The sequence below is a fragment of the Erythrolamprus reginae genome, chromosome 2, assembly GCF_031021105.1.
Source record: "Erythrolamprus reginae isolate rEryReg1 chromosome 2, rEryReg1.hap1, whole genome shotgun sequence".
Taxonomy (NCBI): Eukaryota; Metazoa; Chordata; class Lepidosauria; order Squamata; family Dipsadidae; genus Erythrolamprus; species Erythrolamprus reginae.
The window spans coordinates 125,681,531-125,703,388 of record NC_091951.1 but is presented as its reverse complement, the minus strand read 5'-3'; positions in this window follow the sequence as shown (position 1 = coordinate 125,703,388).

Genomic DNA, 21,858 nt, shown 5'->3' with positions numbered 1-21,858 from the left:
TGGGGGGTATATGGGGTATAGGTTGGTGGGTGCTACTCCAGGATGGATAAGAAAAGAGTACCACAAATACATACATCAAGTAGTATCACCAAAGTAGGGGTCCCCAGGGCCATGGATTAGTACCAGTCTATGGGCTGTTAGAAACCAGGCTGCACAGCTGGAGGTGAGTATTGGGAGAGCCAGCCAAATTTTATCTGTATTTGCAGCTGCTGTCCAGCACTAGCATCACTGCCTCAGTTCCACCTCAGATCATCAGGCATTAGATTCTCATAGGTGTCAGAACCCTACTGTAAACTGTGCATGCGAGGGATCTATGCTGTGTGCTACTCCTCCCCCCTCCCTCCCAAGTTGGTGAAAACTTGTCTTCCATAAAACTGGTCCCTGGTGCCAAAAAGTTTGGGGATTGCTAACCTAAGGCACAAAGATCATTCCAGGTTGCCAAGCTGAAGCAAGCAGGCTCCTATATCATGCAGCAGCAATGTAAGATACCAAAGACAGGACAATCACTTTAGTGGCAATGGGAAAGGAAACATTTCATACTGTGTGGGAGTAAGTAATGGTAAACTGCTACTGTATTTCACCAAGAAAACCACATGGATACATAATATAAAGTGTTTTACGATATAGTGCTACATGATGGGCCTCTTTGGGCAGATGCTTCTGAAGAAGAGCTAGGAATCTTTTCAAGTACTAATGGCATTTATGAAGCAGCTAGATAAAAGCCTACCAAATATCTAGTTATTGACATTGCTATGCAGGAAAAGAAAAGCCAAAATCGCAAAGACAGGATTATAAAGGGATACAGAATATTAGAATAATGCTCACCATAGTAAAAGATGAAATGAGTCAACTACACACTGAAGTTTTAGGCATCAGCAAATTGAAATGGACTGAACGTTTGGTCAGAAGATTCTGTAAACCGAATCTTCCGACCAAATGTCCAGTCCATTTCGGGATCTGAAAAACAATAAGAAATAAGTAATGCTTTGAGGGATAGTAATTTGTAATTCCTTGATTATATTGTTGTTTACTGTTTGATTGTTTGTTTGAGTTGGTAGTTCCTTGATTAGAATATTATTTACTGCTTCTTATTTGGTATTTTCTGACAAAGCCATTTTTTTTTAAAAATGAAGATATTAAGAAAGAATATAATAAAGAATTTCAGAGAGCTATTAGAATACACAAGAAGCAATATTACAATTATATTTGTAAAGATACTAAAGATGGAAATAGACAAACAAGTTAAGTCTTCTAAAAGATCTACAAACTCAGGAGATATCAGTCTGAAATTAGTTTGCTAAACAATGCAAACAAAGAGATAGTAACTAATTCAAAGAAAGTTTTAAAAAAAGATGGAAGGCATATACTGAGATTCTCTTCAGGAAGAAGAAGTGGAAGTGGAAGTGGAAGAAGAAGAAGAAGAAGAAGAAGAAGAAGAAGAAGGAGGAGGAGGAGGAGGAGGAGGAGGAGAAGAAGAAGAAGAAGAAGAAGAAGAAGAAGAAGAAGAAGAAGAAGAAGAAGAAGAAGAAGAAGAAGGAGAACTACTGCTGTTGCTGCTGCCAGGATTCTAGTCATTAATCAAGTCAAAAGTCTATAGGACACAGATAATGTTTGATTTCTTTTTTATTGTTTTGTATCTATTTATATCTGTATTTATGCTATTGTTGTAAACCGCCCTGAGTCCTTTGGGATTGGGCGGCATAGAAGTCGAATGAATGAATGAATGAATGAATGAATGAATGAATGAATGAATGAATGAGTGAGTGAGTGAGTGAGTGAGTGAGTGAGTGAGTGAGTGAGTAAGTAAACAAACAAACAAACAAACCTTTTGGAAGACTCTAAAGAAAATAGTACTTTTAACAGAGCAAACTATCAGAAAGTTATAGGTTAAAGCCTTACATGGAAAGGCATATGCCAGATGCTCAAGCTGGCTTTAGAAAGGGTTGAGAAACAAGAGGCATTATTGTTGATGTACTCTAGATAATTAAGAAAGCCAAAGAATGTTTTTAAAAAGTATTTAATACAGTATGTGCTCATCAACTATATAAAGGCTTTTGATTGGGCTGACCATATCAAACTGTGGAATGTCCTTAGGAAAATGGGAATACCAGTACATCTCATTGTCCTCCTGGGAAATCTGCAATACACAGGACAGGAAGCCTCCGTCCAAATGGAACATGGTGAAACAGAATATTTATTTATAGAGACTAGATTGGAAGAAGAGGGTCAAGATGAACAGGACCAATTTATTGTATTTTTGGACACATTATGTGAAAATCTAAATCTCTGGAGAAATCTATAATGCTGGGATAAATGGAAGGGAAGAGAGAAGAGTATGACCAGAATAAAGTGATGGACTCGATCACGGTAATGATGAATACACTGTTGGGGAGCCAGAAGGGCCAGATCACCCTGGAGATTGCTGGGAGGGAACACTGGCTTGATGGCATACCAATATCAATACTTTTTGAAATATTTTTAAAAGGTCAGCCTTCAATTGCAATTAATGCATTTTTGTACAACAATAATATTGGTTTTCGAAAGATGCTATGATCACTTTACAAACAACTAAAAACAGTATTTTCATTACATGCAATCTAAAATTACATTATCATCTAGTAATAAACAATGCAGCAAGTATGTCTTTAACTATTTATAAACATATATTATGAAACATTTTCTTTGTATTGTTTTGTCCTAAGCAAAATTTAACACATCTGCAACCTATTTATATAACAAGTTTTAAACATGAACTTTCTGTTGCTGTTTAAATCTTCATTTTATAAAGAAATTAAGCTCTTTAAAACCTTGCTGTTCAGTTCGGGTCGTATGTGACCCAAAGCCAAGTTTGAGTCCCTGTAAAAAATTTTCCCTGCATATCTGAAACTTGAAATTTCATGACTTTTCATCATTTCAGGGGTTCTCTCTATGAGAATTTTTTTGGGGGGGTGGGGGGTTTCTTTCTTGCTGAAAAACAAAAAGTCACACTAGTTCCCGGGTCACCCTGACCCGGACCGAAAACTCTTCATTTGAAGTGCTTATGTTTGGTCAATTTGAATACTTTTTTCACTTGGAAAGTAGTCCGAACATTTCTGCACACAATGATATGAAAATTGAAATGAAAAAAGTAATTCTTATTGGTTTATTTTGCTGATAGAATGCGTGCCCCCCCCATTTTTGTGAAATATTTTTCAATTTATGGATAGTTTTGCTTGCAAAATGTGTTCAATTTTACTAAAGTTGGTGTGAGATTGGTAGTTTGAACATTTCTGAATATAAGAAAAATATAAATGAACTGAAAGAAATATTTCTTATTGGTTGTTTACAATCATAAATAAGCCCTCCCCCCTCCCCTTGGCTGCTTGCAAACATTTTCACTTTATATTTATGCAAGCTTCAAATCCGAAATATTTTTAATATCTTATGCATTCATTTACTCAATTTAACATTGCTGATCATCAAAACAATATTTTTGGGGTGGTGGCTAATTCTTTTCTGGGCAAAAAAAAATCATCACTTCGAGTCTGTTTCTGTTCATATATGACCGGACCCAAAATATTTTTTTTAGGTATTTGAATTTGATCTTTTTGAAAACTTTTTCAACTGGAAAACTAGTTTGAACATTTATGAACATAATGATATGAAAATTGAACTGAAAAAATTGAGGCTTATATTTTTATTTTTATCAAAAAGCCCCTCCCCCCATGTTTTCTGATTTTTTTTTTAAATTTATACTTTTTTTAGGCTAAAAATCTCTAAGGAATATTCCCCCAAAAGTTTTGATATACTAAATTGAACAATCCTGAACATAAGAAAAATAGAAATGAACTGAAAAAAATGATTCTTATTGGTTTATTTTTGCCACAAAAGGGCCACCCCCCCGACCTTATAAACCTAAAAAAAATTCACAAACATGGCGGGGGGAGGCACATTTATGTGCAAAATAAACCAATAAGGATTAATTATTTCAGTTCAATGTTCATTCCATTATCTGCAAAAATGTTCAAACTTGTTTCCAAGTGAAAAAAGCTTTCAAAAAGACCAAATATAAGTACCTAAAATGATCAATTTGCAGTCCGGGTCAAATAGACCCGGGAACATAAGATTAGGGAGTTTTCTTGAACTGAACAGCAGGGTTAAAATTAATGTTACAATATTCTCTTTAAAACATAAATTGTTTACTCTCCATTTCTGCATTTCTGATAATACTTAAACATCACTTCTGCAGTGAAATGCAAAGATATGTATTAAGTATACAAGCAGTATATAAGCATATAAGCAGTATACATTTGATACAATTGCTGGTGAATAATTTCTAGAATTCTGCATGAATCATTTATCTTCAAAGTTTTCCTTGAAATAAACAATTTTATTATATATTTATCTGCTGAAAACAAACATGGTTATCTCTGTTGCTAGAAGTTTTAAATGTTAAAACATAAATATGAATTTTATCTTTAAAAAAGTAAAGTGCAAGTAAAAGTATAACATTACAAAATGTGTACATTGCTAAAAAAAATTAAAAAATCTATTGCCACAACACAAATCTATAACATAATTCACAGCTTACAGAGGTTCTAGCTGAATAAGCAATACCTTAGACATAAATAAGTATTGGAAGAAAGCACAATGGAGACTATGGACCATAAAATATATGTTAGCTCAGGCAAGCTTTATTCTTGCCCTGCCGTAATTCCTTGGGATTGTGGGTGGGGGATGTGTTTTGGGGAAAAGGTTTATGCTTGTGAATTATACATTGAAGTATTTACTAGTGTGAAAAAGCCCACAACTTTTGGATTGTTCAAGATTGACATGTATCATTAAAGCTAGTCAGCAGTTCCTATTTGATGCAAAGTGCTTGGAGATTGTCCCGATAATACAAATCACCTGAATTCTGGCTCAGGGCTACAAATCTCTCAAATCAGATTGTTTACTCTTGGGAACATCTGAGGCTGGATGTTCAGGTTCTTCCAACAAGGAACTCAAATATATTCATCCACGACAGTTTCAAACTATCCAAAAGTAATTGTTTTCTAAGCAGATGAAAAGAACATTTCTAGGCCACCTAACAATACCAGAGTGTCTGACTCAAAATCAAACTTTAGAAATGGATTCCTATACCAAACTAAAATCTGTGGATACATTATGCAAATGAAAATGCCTGTGAGCATCTGAATGATATATTTCTGTTTCTTTATCACAGGACTAGCTGTTGTGAGCTGGTTTCAGTCTTTATGTAAGTACATAATGTATGTATATTATGTATGTACATCGCAGGAAGAAATGTAAAGGGTTCCTTCCTACCAGAGATTCAGGGGAAGACAGGAAACTTGTGTTTTCCTTTTGTAGCACCAACTCTGTTAAATCATCTTCCACCGTAGAATCAGACTTTGTCCTTGGTCTTTAGGAAGACTGTCACAATGCAGCTGTTTCAAAGGGCTTGAAGAGAAGGAAATGTGTTAAGATTTGGCTATCTGCATACTGGTACTAAATAACAAGAAGGACATCTACTGTATCTTTGGACTATGACTGTACATTTTAATTGTGGATTTATAGCTAATAAATTGACCATGCATGTGGCTAGGATATTGTTAATAACAGCTTTATTTGTTGTCTTCAGCTCTTGTAAAGTAGGGTAATGTATAATGTGGTAAATACATTAATCCCACGTATATCAAATTAAAGTGGTTGGTAAATCCACAGTAACCGAATTTAAACATGCCTGGGATAAACATATATATCCATTGTAAGATAAAATACAGGAAATAGTATAAGGGCAGACTAGATGGACCATGAGGTCTTTTTCTGCCGTCAGACTTCTATGTTTCTAAAGTTGGAGATTTAAAAAGGATAAGGCATCATTATTACATGGATCTAAACCCAGCACCATTCTTGTTTAGAGACCGAATGCTCTTTTTCATTACCTTTTCATTACAACCATATTGTGTAATCCTTTGCTTCTCAACCTTGGCAATTTGAAGATATGTGGACTTCAAGCCTAGCTGACTGGGGAATTCTGGGAGTTGAAAAACACTGGATCCAACAAACAGAGAACAGTTTACTTCTCCACATTAAATGATCCCAACGGTTTCTTTCGGCTATGTTCCAATTGTATCGTACAAAGATACTCTTACGTCTAATCATCCATTTCCCATCAGCATGTTATTTCTGCTATGTTTCCAAAGTTCAGCTCATGAATATATTTCAGAGAATCAACCCCAAAGCAACCATTTATAAGTACAAAACAAATTTGTTGTAAGTGCTGCTTGTTCATTAGAATTCTTTTCAGCATAAAATCAAATAGACCTGATCGGAAAGTCCACTATTTGCTGGAAAGAAAGGTATGTTTGATCCTCTCTGTACTACTGATTGATAAATGTTATATTTATTAGTGCACTTAGTGGTAAGCCTTGTACTTATAAAAGAAAAAAAGCAACATGCCAAGAGCAGTGATGGAGTTCTTATTTGGATACTGAAATGCAATACTTATCCATAGGTATTATAGGCAAAATTTGAACAAACACACGTTAGGAAGTAAAAAGAATGTAAACAATCATACTGGCTACTTATTATATTCAAAGCTCAATCTTCAATTTATGAGATAGTATTTTTATCCTAGGTTTCCTAATACTGCATTATTGGAGGATGGAACATAAATGGATGTTGGCTGTTATTTTTACATCCAAAGCAAAGCCACAGAAAGGAACAAGCCAAACTAAAGAATAATGACGGTAATCAGCAATTTAACAAGCAATAACTCAGCAATATTTCTCCAAATATTAATTTTCAAGCATAAAGTTTTACCTAATGTTCAATGTTTTCTGAGAACTCTATTTATAGGCATATGAATGAAAAGCAGAACAAAAGCATTGTGGGGAAAGGTTAACAGATTTTTCAGGCCATATTTTTTTTTTTTTTATATAGAGAGAGAGGTTATGAGAATATTATATTTTATCTACATCCAAATAGATAAATAAACAAATAGATATTAATGAATCAAATTTATATAGTATATTTATGTTGCTAGCCCAGTCTAATCAATTTCTTTAATTATATAAACTAATGTTTATATAAGAAACCATAATTCTGAAGTTGGTCCCAGGACTACACTCCTGCAAAATAACTAATTAACCAATCTCTTCCAAATTTTGATCAATGAATAAAAATCAATGCCTTTATCTTAAATTTTAATAACTATAATTTAAATTTGGATATTTTAATAAATGAAACAGGAAACTAACATTGAAATGAACTCTTTTGTTAACTTTCTTTACTCTTTTGCATAATCATTGCCACTTGCAACACATTGTTGCCAAAAATGGACAAGCTTCTTAAGATCCCAACATTTTTTTCCCATCAATTCATACAAACTAATGCCCATAAATTTTGCTTCAATTTTACAAAAAGATTGGAAGTTACATGGCATCATGTCTGAAATGTATGGTAGACAAGATAAGTTAGAGAGATCCAGTTTCACAATTTTCTCAAGTAGCTCAGGAACCTGACATTGTCATGCTGGAGCAAAATGTTCTTCTAAACTCTGTTTAATTATTTTGAATTTTTTAGTGTAGTCTCTGAGTGGTGCTAGGTTTGAGTAAAGATAACAGCTGCCATCATAAACAACCTACATTGTATGGCAAAATTTAATTGGAGAGATACTATCATCAGTCAAAAAGACAAACATTGCATATTGTTAATTGCATCGTTCAGTGTATTACGAATGCTTCAATTTTATGAACAAGAATAATACAATATTTCCTCACAACAGCTTTCTGACAACTTAAGAAAAAGCACAGATGATAAAGAATGGGTCAGAATTTATAATACATCAATACCATCACCTGTTGGCTACTTATTACTTTGCCTTCATCCCTGGCATTTATGTGACCATGTCTCTCTAATATAATTTTTCAGTCTCTTATCTTCTTAAGCCGGTTCTGAAGGTACAATAGAATTAAATAATAGAATGTCATGAAAGTGGGGAAAATATGACGAATAAGCAAACTAAGGAATTAGAAATTAAACTAGGATTCACTAACACGAAAAAAAAATTAAATATTTAGGAATAAATTTAACCAATAGATGCTCAACAGTAAAAGAAGATAATGACATAAAATTAGTAAATCAAACTAAAGCAGAATTAGAAAAATGGGGCAACTTACAACTGTCATTGATGGGAAGAATATCATATATTAAAATGAGCATACTTCTGAAATTTCTATAATTTTCAAACCATCCGAATAAAACTGAACTCCAAATTTTTTACCTAATTAAATAAAATAATATCTAAATTTATATGGCAAGGTAAAAAATCAAGAATAAAGATAGTAAATTTACAAGATATAAAAAGCAGAGGGGGATTCGGAATGCCAGACTGGAAAATGTACTATAAAGCAGCTTCATTGATGTGGATAAAGGAATGGATCAACCTGGATAATAAACGAATTTTACAATTGGAAGGCCATGACTTAGAGAAAGGTTGGCATGCTTATTTATGGGACATAGGAGATAAAACACCAAAATACTTTAATAGACATTTAATTAGACAATCTTTACTAAAACATGGAAAGAGATAAGACATAAACATTATATAAAGATACCAAATTGGATATCCACAGTGGAAGCTCTTATATACCCAAATACAATAGAAACGACAAAAAAGATCAAATATAAATAAATATTAGATACGAACTGTAAACTTAAAAGTAGGGAAGAATTAATAATACAAAATATAAATATAGATTGGTGGAAATATCTTCAAATTAAATCAAGATATAAAAAGGATATGGAACAAGCAGGTATAGAAAGAACTACTCAACCACTAGATAAACTACTGACAGGCCCGGAAGAAAAAGCAATATCAAAAATATATAAATATTTGATGGAATATGAAAGACCAGAGGAGATAGTCAAAGGTACAATGATTGCTTGGGCGAAAAACATTGGTCATAATATATAGAGAGAAATGGGAACAAATTTGGAAGAGAAATATTAAATTAACAAAATTCACAACATACAAAGAAAACCAATACAAAATGTTATATCGTTGGCATCTCCCACCCAAAAGACTAGCCAATATGCACAAAAATTACAGTCCAATGTGTTGGAAATGTAATAAGACTCAAGGCACCTTCTTTCATTTATGGTGGTTATATCCAGAGACAAGAAAATATTGGAAAAAAATAAATAATTGGTTGTTTCAAATAACAAACACAAAAATGGAATATACACCAGAGTATTTTCTATTGGGCATTATGAGAGGGTCTTATTCTAAAAATGTAAAATATTTAAGCTTTCATATAACAACAGCGGCAAGGATTGTATTTGCACAGAACTGGAAAAGCCCGCAAATACCTGAAGATAACGAGATCATCAAGAACGTATACAACTGCGCAGAGATGGACAGATTGACAATGGAGCTCAATAATCAAAAAGATTCGGACTAGTATGAAATCTGGACAAAATGGTACCAATGGACAAAAAGAAGAAACTCAAATTAAGCATTGAAATAAAACATCAAGAAATCTAAAAACAACCAAAAGATCACGTTGATAGGAATGTATATATGATGTAGATTCATCTGTAAATATGACTATGTATTGTTTTAAAAACGGAAAAATTTAATAAATACATTTATAAAAAAAAGAAAGAAAGTGGGAGCGCAGAAGCTATTTCAAGTTGCTGGTATCAAACAAATTTTGAACAATCTCACATCTTAAAAGAAATGCCAGTATTTTGACTCTTTAAGGAGAAACCTTCTAACTGAACTATCTTTTATGTGCAAGGAATTTATAGCAGACAGAAACTTTAAAAGCAGGATTCCCTCTGCTATCTGAATGGATCAAAGCTTATAATTTCCCACTTCATTATTCTTTTTTGCAATGTTGTTTTCTCTAACCGCTTCATCTCAACAGTTATTGCCTTTCCAAAAAAATAATATAGCAATCATGATGCTATTTCTCCACAAACGCTGGTGTTGTTTTCAAAGACCTGTCATACAGAAGTGCTTGTGATCTTGAAAAATTATTACTCCTTATCTCTCTGGTACCATCTGCAAACTACTAGAAAGGAGACAGTAGCTCAGAAAGATCCAGAAGCACTTTGATCTCTTAAAGAAAAACATTTGGGCCACTCCCTTATATTGTGATTTCATCGGAGAACTGTGTGGGAAGATTTATAGGAATCCTCAACTACGGGAAAGTGCCCAGGGGAGAACAGGTTTGATGATAGGACTGATAGCATAATAACAATCTGATATAAAATATGATCTGGGGTGAAAATATGGAACTTTTATTATATTTTTAAAGGTGATTCAGAATATTATATATGTATTAGAAATTCAAGAAACTGTTCTGTGCCAAGTTGGATCAAAGATCTATCTTTCTCAAATAATTATCTACTGACTGGCAGCAAAAATCAACTATTTTTAAATTACTTAATAAAAGCATTAAGAAGAGTAAAAAGGGAATGAATAATTAAATAAAAGAAGAAAGATATAAAAATGGAAACATATTAAAGCACTATTTTGGTGTAATGCTGACATTTACAATATGAAAAAAAAAAACCTCGCCATTTATAGGCTTTCATTGTCCCTTTGTGTCAATAGAATCGGATTCAGCTGCCAATCCTGCTGGCACTCGTATACAGAAAAGAAAAGACGTCTGGTCCCTTGCCTTAGGCAGTGAAATAATTAGGGTTGGCTCCACTTGAACAGAAACTCGCACTCATATCCAAAGCTACCATCCTCAGCTGCCTGTTTATTATCCATATTTATTGCTGTTCTTTCTATTTATATGGTGCAGATGAGGGGTATTGTAAGGTCAGAAGCAAACAGACTGAAACCAAATTGGTCCATCATTGCGATGGAATGTACCTACAGCAGTAGAAGAGCAGGATTTGGCCATCTCAGAACTTTCCCAGAGGGTAGCTACACCCAGTGAAGGGCTACCAAAATTTTTACTACCACACTGTGGGCGTGGCTTATGCATTTTCTTTCAACATCTTTCAGTGCAAATTGGGTGCTCTGGGGTGGAGCTCCATTTTTGCTACCCCACTGCATTCCCCCCGGCCAGGCAGTAGCCCACCTTTGGCTACACCCTAGAACAGTGATGGCAAACCTTCTTTTGCTCAGGTGCTTAAAGGGCATGTGCACCCATAATGCAATGCCCTCCCCCCACCATGAATGCATGCACAACTTCCCCTGGGCTCCCCCCCCCCCGGCACATGCATGCAGACCTCATTAAAGCCTCATTTCTGAACTTTCAATAGGCCTGTTGTGCCATTTTTCACCTTCCCCAGGCTTTAGGAGGATTTATTTATTTATTTATTTATTTATTTATTTATTTATTTACTTACTTACTTACTTACTTACCTACCTACCTACCTACCTACCTACCTACTTACTTACTTACTTACTTACTTACTTACTTATTTAAGGCCGCCCTTCCCCTTAGACTCAGGGCGGCTGTGTGTTAGCACTAGCACTTTTTAACAGAGCCAGCATATTGCCCCCACAATCTGGGTCCTCATTTCACCCACCTCGGAAGGATGGAAGGCTGAGTCAACCTTGAGCTGGTGATGAGATTGCCAGAACTGGGAACAATTTCTATTTTAAAATATGGTCCCTGTTTAGCAAATCTTACATAATAGGAGATTATGTATCTCATGCTTATACCATACAGTACAGTCAGCTGAAGTTTAGAATAAGAACTAGACATGCATGTTCATATCTAGGCTGATCTCCAGCTGAATCTATAAAAATTGTGGCTGAGGCATATCCTGTTTCTCTAAAAAGATAAGATTTTTTTTAAAAGATATAAAGCTTGGGGATGTTGTTTATTAAAAAATTATTATTATTAATAATAATAATAATAATAATAATAATTTATTAGATTTGTATGCTGCCCCTCTCCGTAGACTCGGAGAGGCTCCCAACAAAATAACAACAGAATAACAAATCTAATATTAAAAACATCTAAAAAACCCAACATTAAAACCACACAACACAATCATGCCATGCATAAACTATATAAGCCTGGGGGTATCTTAATTTCCTCATGCCTGGCAACAAAGGTGGATCTTTAGTAACTTACGATAGGCAAGGAGGGTGGGGGCAGTTCTAATCTCTGGGAGGAGTTGATTCCAGAGGGCCAGGGCCACCACAGAGAAGGCTTTTCCCCTGGGGCCTTCCAGCCAACAATGATTAGTCAACAGGACCCGGAGAAGGCCAACTCTGTGGGACCTTATTGGTCGCTGGGATTCATGCGGCAGAAGTCGATTCCAGAGGTATTCTGGTCCGATGCCATGTAGGGCTTTATAGGTCATTACCAACACTTTGAATTGTGACCAGAAACTAATCGGCAGCCAGTGCAGGCCGCGGAGTGTTTGAGACGTGGGCAAATCTGGGTAGCCCCACAATAGCTGTCGCAGCCACATTCTGCACGATCTGGAGTTTCCGAACACTCTTCAAAGGTAGCCCCATGTAGAGAGTGTTGCAGTAGTCGAACCTCGAGGTGATGAGGGCATGAGGGTCTGTGAGAAATGACTCCCTGTCCAAATAGGGTCGCAACTGGTGCCCTCCTCGCCACAGCTGAAAGATGGTGCTCTAATGTTAGCTGTGGATCGAGGAGGACGCCCAAGTTGTGAACCCTTTCTGGGGGGGTCAGTAGTCCCCCCCCCAGGCTAATGGATGGACAGATGGAATTGTCCTTGGGAGGCAGAACCCACAGCCACTCCGTCTTGTCAGGGTTGAGTTTGAGCCTGATATATTGAGATATTGAGATGAAGTAAATAATGTTGTGACTCATTTAGTTTTCTTGTCATAAGTCAATTGAAATGTCGGCACTAGTCTCAAGGTTGACTCAACAACAAGGATGATGATGATGATGATGATGATTATTATTATTATTATTATTATTATTTATTGGATTTGTATGCCGCCCCTCTCTGCAGACTCGGGGCGGCTCATAGTTCTGGGCACCTTTTGCTGCTTTTACACAGAACACTGAAGGTGAATTTGTTTTATCTGGATGAGGATTTACTATATTTTTAGATATCCAAGATACATTTTCAGAACTAATTGCTGAAAAAGCTGATGAGTTGGTATAGATTACACCATCTGAATCTTATTCTACTTGGACTTACAACATAGAGATCCCATTAAGATTCCTCATGCTTTACATCAAAGACTCCTGGCTTGGCATCAGTGATGTGATGCAGCAATATAGCATATTTTATAAAGTCATATTCTAATGGCTCCGCATACAATTTGGCTGCATATCAAATAAAACTCAAAGAGCAGAGTGTACAGTTCTGTGAAGATGTACTTGGGCTAATCCAGATTTTCTTACATTTTGCATGTATTTGCCACTGAACGTTATTAGAGTTTACTGATATATACCATAAGTCTGGATGAAAAAAACCCAATGGAATGGAATGGAATGGAATGGAATGGTACAGAATACAGGATGTGTTCCAAAAATAATGCAATTGAATTTCTTGTACCACTCCTATTGGTTGGAGTGGGACCGAAGCACTTGGAGTAGGTGGGGGGGGGACGCTAAGCTTTGCCACGAAACCAGTCTCAGTGCTCTCCAAGCTGTGGAAGCGGCAGGACGTCAGTTATTGTAAACCTCTGCACACCGACCGTGTCACAAAAAAAATGGAATCGACAATCGAGCAACGTTATGCGATTAAGTTTTGTGCTAAACTGAAAAAATCTCTTGAGAAGACTAACAAAATGATTCATGAGGCTTACGGGGACTCTGCTCTGTCCTACACACAAGTTTCACGGTGGTTAAAGGCCTTTAAGGAAGGTCGGGAAGAGGTCCACGACAAACAACACTCTGGGTGGCTGTCAGCCAGGAAAAACGACAACAATGTGGCTCGTGTTCGACAATTATTGGACTCTGACCATCGATTGAGTATGAAGATGGTTGCCAATGAATTGAACTTGTCATCTACTGTTGTTTTTGCATTGTTACTGAAGATTTAGCAATGAGGAAAGTGTGCGCCAAGCTCGTGCCCAAGGTGTTGTCAGATGACCAAAAGACCAACCGAGTGGAAATTTCAAGTGAACTTTTGCAACATATATAAATTGAACCTGATTATTTGGACAATAGGTATTTATATACCTATATTATATAGATGTCACAACTGTGAGGTAAAAACATACAGGTGCTTAAAACAGGACCTTCACCATTTGCTTTGAAATTTTGACACAAAGTTGCATTCAAATACGTGCCTGCGGTTTAGATCTATACACAGACTGCTTCTCACATTGACAATTATATGTTGCATGTTCTAGAGTCGGCAAACCAGACAAACCATACTGAGCCACAGTAACACATGGCTGGGTACATCTAGTATGTGTGTGTTTGTGTGTGTGTTTTCTGCTGAATCACCTGGTATACCCAATTATGGGAGGGAGCATACTGCTTCCTTTCACCTTTCAGCCCCAATCCAGGGGCCATGGAGGCAGTCACTTTCACAACATACCATTTTTTCTATATATAACATTTTTACTGATAAAGAAATAAAGGAGACTAGTATAGATTTATTTCAAGCTATTTAGCTCTTATCAGCTAGTCATACCCTTTTGGATTCAAACTTGGGCTGCTTGCCTTGTCAGGGAGTTGCTTTAACCTCTAAGCCACAAATTCTCCTCCCTGTATTAGTTGAACCAGGGGAGGGATTATATGATTTTTGTCGAATCATCTGGTATACCCAAATATGGGAGGGCCCTTGGAGTGGGACTGAGAGGCAAAAGGAAGGTGTATGCTCCCTCCCATATTTGGGTATACCAGGTGACTTGACAGAAAAACATATAATCTTTCCTTGGCTTAGCTGATAAAGGGAGGGGAACCTGTGGCTTAGAGGGTGAAAGCACAGCCTAGCAAGGCAAAAGCAGCCCAGGTTCGAATCCCTGAAGAGTATGGTTAGCTGATGAGAGCTAAATAGCTCGAAATAGATCTATACTAGCCTCCCTATATTACTGCATCAGTTCTTTGGAAGTTTAAAAAATATGGTTGGTGTCTAGATGACCCCTGAAGTGGGGCTGAAAAGCAGAAGGAAGCAATATGCTGGCTCCCATATTTTGATAAACCAGGTGACTCAACAGAAATACAGTATATACTTTCACCTATCAGCAAAAATATGTCGTGTGTGTGTGTGTCTCTGTGTGTCTGTGTGTGTGTGTGTGTGTGTGTCTGGGTAGCTAGGCAAACGGGTGCCAATCAGCTTTTGAGAAAAGATGGGGGAGGAAATGGGCCCCCTGCAACTCCCGCCAGTGCTGGTCTCGCTGCCACTTTCCGAGGAGGAGGAAGGTGGGATGGTCGGCTGGAGCTGGGCACACAGTTTCATTTATGTTGTGAGCCACCCTGAGTCCTTGGAGGGGGCGGCATACCTATCCAATAAATAAATAAATAAATTTCCAGTGGTGGAACTGTGTTCCACCCAGTCCTGCCTGCTGTCCACCCCTGCTTGGGAAACTGGGGATGAGCCTTCGCACATGCCTTGGGTCATGACGGAGAGCAAGCAAAGGTCAAGGTCAAAGGCAGCTTCTCCTTGTTCAGCAAGGTACTTCGCCCATAGTTGCCCAGGAATGTTATGAACATGGATTTCCACCCCATTTGGTTTACCTCTGCAGGTCTATTAAGATAATTAATAAGGTGACCCATAAAACCCAGCTCTGTTGTCAGTGTGATTATTCCGTATCCAACACAACAATTGATCTGGGAGATCTGCTGTACATTTTACCCTTTCTCTCATGTCACTGGGCTCTGGGTTTTCTCTGCAGTGCTGTTTTGGTTGTGAGAGGGACCATATTTTTCTGATAAGATAACTCAAAAAAAAAAGCAACAGATAGATACTACGAACACACGCCGTTTAGTCATTGCTTACAGAGCAAAACCTCTTTGTAAAACTTCCGTTCTTCAATACTTACCCAGCAGTTGCACAAATCCAGATGACCACCAGGTAACAGACATGATATCTTCTTTTTTAAAAACAAAAAAATCTTTGCTAGGACCAAGTAATCAACTGATTAATCATTATTCTAGGGAACAAAATGTACACAAACACATTTTATAACAAATTTTACCTCAGAATTCCCAACAATGCTTCTACGGCAGCTAAATCTGGGCAGCACAAATATCGGCTGCTTTTATTTAAAACACATTTTATTATTATTCCAACCTGAAACTATGTGCCAGGATTTTACTGCAATAGCCATTTGTTACGCAACAATCACAAAAGATGTAAGCCAAAATCTTACTCTCTATATTCACTTCCTATCAAAAACGAATTCCATAAATACCCAATTTGTGTGCGTGCGTGCATGCGTGTGTGTGTGTGCCTGCACGCACGCACACACGTTACTTTTTATGCAGTTTAGAATAATATCTCACTTTTCCAGGACTTTAAAACTGAGGCCTCATTTTTTAATTGGTACCTGTATTAGCATTCGCTGGATTTATTTAATGCCTCAAGAGAATAAAACTTAATTATAGAAGTATAATACAACCAATGGTAATACAAAATTATAGGTAGTGTTTTCCCTTCTTTCTTATCTGCCTGTTTGCAGATTCATTGCCCAAACCTACTTAAAAGAAACAAGCTATTGCAGATGAACTGTTCTTAAAACTAAAAACATATGGTGCTGCTCTGAAAAATAAATCCATATCATTTGTATGATTTTCCTTCTTGACAGTTGCTGTAATATATGTTGATGACTGACAAGATAGTAATTACCCTACATATTCTCTACAGAAGCCAGTCAGACTTCTGGAATTTGATTTCAGTATTTGAAAATCAGTAAAATCTTCTACTATTCATGACAAAAGGAGATTGATTGAAGTTATACAAGTCCTCAACTTACCACCAGAGCTGGGACCAGAATCTTGGTAATTGAGCAAAGCAGTCATTAAGCAAGACGTCACACCGGAGGTGGGTTTCTCCTGGTTTGCACCGGTTTTCCCACACCATAGCAAATCGCTGATGATGACACAGAGCCGATCCTGTCAGTGCTAGTCCATGGACACCGCTATCTTTAAAAAAATAAAAATAAAAATTGCTGGGTTGTTTTTTTTCCTGCGCATGCACAGAAACAGAACTCCCAGCACAGTGCATGTGCCACCATCTTGTTTTTGGCTTTTGGGGGGGATTTTTTGCAAATTTTTGGCACTGCATATGTGCGTGTGCCCGCACGTGCCCATGCATGCCATGCTCCATGTACGCGCTTATTCCCACAGAATACCATAACTACACTTGCACCAAATGCAAACTAATCAAATTAGTTTGCATTTATACTAGAAGAAAAAATCTAGGTCCTCAGGCATAAATATGTGCTGCTCAAACACTATACTTTTACACACACGCATTGAAAAAAAAATAGAGAGAATATTATTAACAGTGTATGTCATCTGTGCTGTTTGCTGTTTGCTGAAAGGCAAATTGGTGGGAGGCAGAGGCAGATTTGTTTTTTCCTCGCTTTCCTCCCCCCAAATTAAGGTCCATCTTGTACTCCGGTGCATTTTATACTCCAAAAAATACAGTAATAAGATGTAAACATGGACAACACATAGGGTCAGCTGTTTTGAGTTTTGCTGCTTAGTTTCTGTTGTTTTATTATTTTTTATCTACTGTTCTTTTCAGTGGGACATCTTAACTTCAGCACTTCTTATATTTCATATAAAAAAGTGTAGGCACGTGAGTTAAATATGAATTTTTGGCTTTTCAGATTTTCCTTAATCCAAATCAATCCTTTGTAAATACATTGTTTATCAGGTGATGTCTGCTTTAAATTGATCTTTCATTAGGATAGGAAAGTGATTTTTAAGGAATGGAAGACTCCCTTATGCAATTGGCAACCAATCTATACCGCAAAATCCAGATGATTACTAGATAGCAACCCAAAATGCTACAGGTAGTCCTCAAATTACAACAGTTCCTTTACTGACAGTTCAGAGGTACCATGGCATTGAAAAAAGTGACTTTTGACCATTTTTCACACTTAGATTACATTCAGCTTTTGGGCAATTTATTCATACTTATGACAGTTGCCGTATCCTGATATCATGTTATCACCTTTTGTGATCTTCTGACAAGCAAAGTCAATGAGGAAGCCAGGTTCATTTAACAACCTGTTACTAACTTAATAACTGCAGAGATTCGTTTAACAACTGTGACAAGAAAGGTCGTAAAATGGGGCAAAATTCACTTATCAAGTGTCTTGCTTAGCAGCGGAAAGTTTGGGCTCAATTGTGATTGTAAATTGAGGACTACCTGTATCTCTTACCATGTAGCGCTCATCTCAAAATTTTGTAGTTTAGATATGGTAGCCCTAGACAATTGTTGCACGATTGAAATGTTGAAGGACAACTTTATCTGAAATAAACAGTTGCAAATATCCTTTTCATTCAAGGTACTAAAATTATTCACAAAATATAACCCTAATGGTGGTTTCAATATCTTCTATTTTCCCAATTGTTCATATTGGCTGGACTTTGATAGATACTGTTACAGGATACATTAAGAAGAGGAAATAAAATACATGTTCTCGTTCAAGCAAATTTAGGAATATATGTTCAAGGTTCTTGGCTTTATTTATTATGCAATGTTTTTTGGGATTGCTTTATTGTTTTTAATTATAATTTTATGCTTTATGATTATTGCAAGCGGCTGTAAGCCATTTAAATTCATCACTATGTAAGCATGGTAAGTAATTATTTTCTATGCAGGCTAAAATAAATATCCCTATCTGCCTATAACATGTATAACCATCTTTGCCTATATCAAAGGTATACCGACTTACTAACTGATAAGCAGAAAAGCATTGTTTACTTTGGATGCAAGGGGAGAAAAAAGTTGACCATTGCTCCTTTTTGTTAATTATAAAACAGAAGACTCTTGTGACAAACTATTAATCCAATTTCTCCAAATACTGATATGTGACTTAAATATTCCACAAAATAATCCAGAAATAATCCAGAAATCTTGTATCATATAAAAGAATTGAAAACTAATTTATATTATTAATTTATACATGATATACAATACAATAATTGATACATTTTATTGGCTGTTGTCGGATCCACCAAGGTATTAGACAATCTAAACAAGATTAAGGAAAACATTTGGATCATGGCATCTGGAATTCTTTCAAACACTATAGAAGGGATTTTCTTTTGGGTAGTGAAAGGGATTTTGGGCATAGAAGGGATTTTCTTTTGGGTAGTGAAAGGGATTTTGGGCATAGAAGGGATTTTCTTTTGGGTAGTGAAATAACGTATTGCAATTTTAAGTAGGTCTGAGAGAGTCTAATGATAGAGGACATATGTGCTACATCCCTCTCTTTCTCTCTGCGGTGTGCGTATTTCTGCTCTTCCCTTGTTTGTATGCTGAACAATTTGAGTATCTTCCTGGGTTCATAGCTCCTGCTCAATGAGAGGTGGCAGCTGGGCCAAGTGTAAAAGCAGATAAGGGATCTGGCAATACCAGGTGATAGCAATAGAAGACAAAGAATGGGAGAATATTGCCAAGTATCAGCACCTGAAAATTGAAAATAATGGCATGAACTGACTGTAATGGTCCCAATCTTATTGGAAGATTTAGTGCTATACCAAAAAATCTTGGATGGCACTTAAAATATATGTGCATTGAGCATTTCCATCTCTCAACCACACTGCACATGTACAAAACTGTACGTATGCTGCACCAATGCAATACAATACCCTAAATTCTTGGCAAGAAATTGATGCATATGCAGGCTGATATAGCTAACAAATTGTCAATTGTTATTTCACATTGTTGTTTACATAATAATAGCAATAATAGCAATAGCACTTAGACTTATATACTGCTTCACAGTGTTTTACGGCTCTCTCTAAGCAGTTTATGAGGACAATCTGGGTCCTCATTTTACCCACCTTGGACGGATGGAAGGCTGAGTCAGCCTTGAGCCTGGTGAGATTTGAACTGGTGAACTACAGCCACAGTCAGCAGAAGCAGCTTGCAATACTGCGCTCTAACCACTGCACCACCAAGGCTACCTATCAATAATGATAGGTATATTACTGAAAGAAGATGCAAAAAATGCAGTTCAGGTGGACTGTTTGCCTCTTTGTCAAACAGTACATATACATATAAATGCACGTGTATTTTTGTGCAGTGGTGAAATCTACTTTACCTTCCCTACCAGTTCGGAAGGGCATGTCCACTTTGTGTTCCACATGCATGCTTTGTGTGAGCCACCATCATACAGACTTTTTTACCACCCATGCATGCGCAGAAGGCTTTGCACATGCACAGAGTTTTTAAAAAGAAAATGGCAATGTCCGAGCGAGTGGATGGAGCCTCATGTGGCTGCTGCTCCTGGTTCTCCAAACCACCAGTGGTTGCCACTACCAATATGCCCGAACCAAGCCGAATGGGTAACATTTTACCTCTGCTTTTGTGTGTTGATGTGTATATATGAAAGCCAGTATGGTGTAGTTGTTAAGATGCTGTACTAAGAGCATGGTGGCCTAGGGTAGGTCTTCTCTTAGGTATTGAAGCCATACATTTTCTTTCAGGCCTAGGGAGCTGGAAATCATTTATCTACCAACCCACCCCAGACCAGCCTTATAAAATAACCATACATTTAATGAAAAGGTCTTCAGCCCATCATGGATTGATCCTGCCTGCCTATTTAGTATCTATCTATCTATCTATCTATCTATCTATCTATCCATCCATCCATCCATCCATCCATCCATCCATCCATCCATCCATCCAACCTATCTATCTATATATCTATCTATCATCCTTCCATCCACAGGCACATACCCAACAAAAGGAGTCCAATAAAAGGGACTTAATATCATCTTAAGGATAGATAATGGATTTTTTTAAACTGCAAAGGGCTCCTCAATACATGCACAGAGTGAATATATTTACTTAGAAGTAGACCAAATAAATCAGGAAATACTTTCAGGGTTCCCCCCCCCCCCCCTTCAGTGATTTTGTAGCAGGACCTTTTATGGAAGGACTGGAATAGGAGTAAAACTAAAGCCAGAAGTGGAATGTAAAAATTCCAGGAATAAATTATGCTGCTTTCTCATTTGTATTACAGTTGCCTTGCATACCTCTGCCTCGGAGGAAGAACTTAGAAAAAACAGCCAACAGAGATGAAAGCAGCACAATACTTCAGCTTCCAAATTACCAAAACAAAAGTAACTCTAAACCTCATGTTCTCTGCCATTCAGGAAATATCATGTTAAAACTTGTAAAATGAAGCATGGGGAAGGGTCGAAGATAGTAGTAGCATTAAAACTGAAAATATTGCTCCTCTTCTTCCGTTAGAGCAGTATCTTTTTTCCTCCATCATAAATATTTCATCAGAGTTCAATTTACAGTTATCAACTTCACTTCACTATTTGGGGAAGAATAATACACTTCACTACGAGAAGGCATTGGCATTTCACTTTGGGTGGGTTCCACTAGGCCATTGGTCCGTTTTGTGTGAAAGGGATGCTCTTTGCAATACTGTATTATTTATTTACTCCGCTTATGACCGATTCATCCTTCAGCAATATTGCTGCAGTGATACAGCTTCCCAATGATCCTCCGAAGCAAGTTTAATTGGAAATTATTTACTTCAAATATAAGTGGAACTGTAAATTTAAGTTTTAACAACTCTCCCATATTTCAGCCACTGCCTTGTATACACTAGAATTTATGAGCCATGGTGGCATAGTGGTTAGAAGGCAGTACTGCAGTCTGGTTCTGTTGACTGCCAACTGACTTCAATTTGGTAGTTCGATTCTCAGCAGTTTGAGGTTGACTCATCCTTCCAAAGTCAGTAAAATGAGGACCCAGATT